This window comes from Mastomys coucha, unplaced genomic scaffold (genome assembly GCF_008632895.1).
Source record: "Mastomys coucha isolate ucsf_1 unplaced genomic scaffold, UCSF_Mcou_1 pScaffold5, whole genome shotgun sequence".
Classification (NCBI taxonomy): Eukaryota; Metazoa; Chordata; class Mammalia; order Rodentia; family Muridae; genus Mastomys; species Mastomys coucha.
Window position 1 is genome coordinate 82219037 of NW_022196911.1, and position 4592 is coordinate 82223628.

Consider the following 4592-nt stretch of genomic DNA (forward strand, 5'->3'; position numbering starts at 1 on the left):
TGAGAAGAGAGTCTCAATTGGGGGATAGGTCAGATCAGATTGGCTTGTGGGCATATCTGTGGGGAATTTTCTTCATTTTTTCTTTTTATTGATGAAGGAGGGCCCAGCCCCACTGTAGGCGGCCTCATCCCTAGGCAGATTTTCCGAGAGCATATAAGAAAGAGCCTGTGAGTGAGCTAGACAGTAAGTACTGTTCCTTTATGGTTCCTGCCCTGACTTTTCTTGGTGATGTATTGTGACCTGGAAGCATAAACCAAAAAAGCTCTTTCTTGCCCAAGTTGCTTTTGGTCAGTGTTTTGGTCATAGTTACAGAGTGAACGCAGGACTATCTAACTCATAGTTCCACCTTACCCTGGGAAAGACAGCAGAGAGAAGGCGACCTGAGGCTGCCTCCAGGGACCAGACTGGACCTCTCTAGTTGATAAGTGCAGAAAATACCTACCTGTAGAGCCATGTCATCTGCCATTTTTTTTTTTTTTTTTTTTTTTTTTTTTTTTTTTTTTTTTTTGGTTCTTTCGAGACAGGGTTTCTCTGTGTAGCCCTGGCTGTCCTGAACTCACTTTGTAGACCAGGCTAGGCTAGAACTCAGAAATCCACCTGCCTCTGCCTCCCAAGTGCTGGGATCAAAGGCGTGCGCCACCATTGCCCGGCACCTTCCCCCATTTTTAAATTGGGTTGCTTAGGGGTTTTGATCGTTGTTATTAAGTTGTGGGAGTTATTTATACGTTCTAGATCTCAAACCTGGCATAGTGGCACACACCTTCAATCCCAGCATTTGGGAGGCAGAGGCAGGTGGATCTCTGTGAGGCCAGTCTGGTTTGCAGAGTGAGCTCCAAAACAGCCAGGGCTACACACTGAGAACCTGTCTCAAAATAAATTGTAAATATCAATCCTCCTTCAGATAAGTAATTAGCAAACCTTTCTTTTCCTTTCATTTTACAGATGGTCCTCTCATTCATTGTCCTTCCTTGTGGGGGGTGGGAGTGAGGGGGGAGCAGATGCATGTATGTGGTGGTCAGAGAAGAACAAGCAGGGATCTGTTTTGTCCTCGTTTGTGGGATGTCAGGCTTGCCCACAGGCACTTGTGCCCACTGAGCCGCCTCACCAGCCCCTTTCTTCTCCTTTATAATTTGCAGTGCTGGGTCAAGCCCAGAGCCTGTATGAGACAAGCACTGTACATGAGCTACATCCACAGCTTTGGAGCCTTGCTAGAGTCCTCTCAAACACAAGAGGTTTTTTTTTTCCCCAGATTTTGATGAGATCTAACACATCTATTTGTTCTTGTCTTGTCTGGACTCAGCATCATCCTACTGTCACCTACTTCAGTGTCATGACTCATCCTGTATGGCTTACTGTTTTGTTGTTGTTTGATGAGAGTTTTAGCTTTTTTATTTTTTATTTATTTATTTTTTCAAGACAGGGTTTCTCTGTGTATCCTTGGCTGTCCTGGAACTCACTCTGTAGACCAGGCTGGCCTCGAACTCAGAAATCCGCCTGCCTCTGCCTCCCAAGTGCTGGGATTAAAGGCGTGTGCCACCACCGCCCAGCAGTTTTTTTCTTTTTTAAAAAGATTTTTTTCCGCTGGGTGGTGGTGGCTCATGCCTTTAATCCCAGCACTTCAGAGGCAGAGGCAGGCGGATTTCTGAATTCAAGGCCAGCCTGGTCTACAGAGTAAGTTCCAGGATAGCCAGGGCTACACAGAGAAACCCTGTCTTGGGAAAAAAAAAAAACAAAAAACAAAAAACAAAAAAAACAAAAAAAAAACCCAACCAAACAAAAAGATTTTTTTCACACAATATACTTTGTGTTTTTCCTTCCCCCAAGTCTTTCCAGATCCTCCCGACCTCCCTGCCCACTTTATGTTCTCTAGATCCCTCTCTTAAAAATAAATAATAAAACAAAACTACAACAAAGCCACAAAAATGAAAATCAAAACAAATAAGACAACATGCTAAAATGAAACAAAAAGTCTACACATTTTACAAAAACAAACATGGAATTCATTATATATTGGCTAACTACTCCTGGGCATGGACCTGCCCTGGAGTATGGTTGATGCACCCAGGGACACACTAGAGAAAGCTGATCTCCCCTCTGCTAGTGGGTATCAATTGCAGATACCATCTTGGTTGGGGATGGAACCCCCACGTCCACTTCTCCACCTCAGTACTTAAGCCTGTGAAGCTCTGTGCGTGCTGCCTCAGAGTCTGTAATGCCACGTGTGTGTCAGTCCTTGTACGTGCTGTTGCAGCGTCTGTGACGTCACATGTGTGTCAGTCCTGCTGTGCCCCTGGAAACATCCACCACGTCAGGCTTTTACTATTGTCTCCTCTTCTGAGTACATCCCTGGGCCTTACAGGGAGGGTTTAACGAACACATCCCATGTAGAACTGAGTGCTTCAACATCTCTCCCTTTTTGCACATCACCCAGTTACGGATCTCTGTGTCAAAAATACATCGACTGCAAGAAGAAGCGTGGTGGATGTGGGTTGAGCAAGGGTTGGACCTATAGGTATAGCTGTATGTCATTAGGAGTCATTTTAATGCTACCTCCCACCTGAGATAGGCCTCTGGCCTCTCTATACACATGTATCTGCATATGCTTGCGTGTGTGGAAGGGGGCATTCCGTGGTAAACATGTGGAGGTCAGAGGACAACTTTCAGGAATTGGTTCTCACTTTCCACCAGGGAGATCCTAGGGACTGAACTCAGGTCATCAGATTCGTCAGCAATCACCTTTCTCCGTCCTCCCGGCCTCATTTTCTTAAAATAGAGCCCCACTGTTCTTTGAAAGACATGACACTCTCCATAACAGGTCAGTAAGATCATTACTGGCCTTACAGTGTGCTGGTAAAGATAATGTAATAACTGCCTAGCTGGCCTTGGTGTTAAATATCAATGCAAAAAAACAAGTTATTTTTTTTCCTTTTTAAAAATTTTTTATTTATTTTATGTGTATGAGTGCTATGTTTCTCATGCACACCAGAAGAAGGAATCAGATTCCATTACAGATGGTTGTGAGCCACCATGTAGTTGCTGGGATTTGAACTCAGAACCTCTGGAAAAACAGCCAGTGCTCTTAATCACTGAGCCATCTCTCCAGCCTCATGTGATGGTTCAGAGGGCCCAGGTCAATTCCCAGCACTCACGTGATAACTCATAGCCATTTATAACTCCAGTCCTAGGGGATCCAATACTCTCTTTTGGCTTCTATAGGATGCACACTTCCAGGCACACACAGACATACAAGCAGGCAAATACCCATCTTAGTAAAATAATAACTTTAAAACAGTCTACCTGAGCGTAAGCATGGTGAGGCATGACCATAATCCCAGCACAAAGAGGAGACCGAGGCAGGCCAGTTTGAACCTATCTTGGGTTACATAATGAGATTCTGTCTCAAAGAAACAGAACAAAAAGCCAAAAAACAAATAAACATTAAATAAGTAAATTTAAATAAATAAAAAGCTTACCTTCTCCATCCTACATTGCACAGGTTTTTAACATTTTTCCCCAGCCGGGACTTTAATTTAAACAATACATATAGGCAAAGATAAAAAAAATGCCAAGCTTATAATTTATTCTATCCTATGTGTCATAAGTAGCACTAATATCGAAATTCTTAACATAGATGCTTCCCAAAGCATTTGAAAGTTCATACAAATTTATGCATGGAAACATATGAAGGGCTACTAGCAAAGGCTGCTCTCCACCGGCTCTGGGTGCCAGCAGAAGTAGAAGCAATTTTTTTTTTTTAACCTCCCTTTTCTTTGCCCATATTTTCAGATTTCCTCAAGTAAACATATTAAAGTGTAGAGATAGTTCTTGGGGAAAAAAAAGAAAACTATCATATGAGAAATGATCTTTGGGATATTAAATCTGACATTTGAAAGTCTGAGTCTTCACTTAGCATATTTTATCACTAGGCAAGGACTGGAATCGCAGCTCACCTGGCCATCTGTTAGGCGGGACTGCGGGAAGCAACCTCCTTGAATTGTCACTGTCTGTCAAAGCAGCCAGGAGCACTTAAAGCCCTTGCGAGGGGCGGGGGTGCTAGTTTCTTAGTGAGCAGTGGTTTTCATTATTACTAGTATATGCTAAATACCTAAAAATAACTCCCCTTGGTGCCCTTGGAGCCTTATTTAAACATGTTTCCACACCAACACAAGGCAAAGCGTTTAGATCCGTTAGAAAAGGAAATTTGAGAATTAAGTGTTGTGTTTTTAAGTTTTCAACTAATGAAGTATTTCAAATTCACAGACAATAACAAAAGAAATCCACCCACGTTCCCATTCTCCTTACAGGGAACTATCAGGACTTGGAAAGCCTTCCCCCTCCTGTCCGTCTTCTCCCTGCAGACAGCCACTGTCCCTCAGCTGGCTTTGGTCACATACACACATACTTTATAAACATGTGATCTACAGCCACACTTTATGCTCATAAATAATACAATTGTTGTTATATAGTAGAAAAAAATCTTTATTCTCTACGTGGTTTTGCTTGCTTTTATGTTAGGTCTGTGGTGCTGAGGCCTGGACCTGGGCTTCGTGTGTGTGAGGTCAGACCCACCACCTCGCTGCGCCCGCCATCAC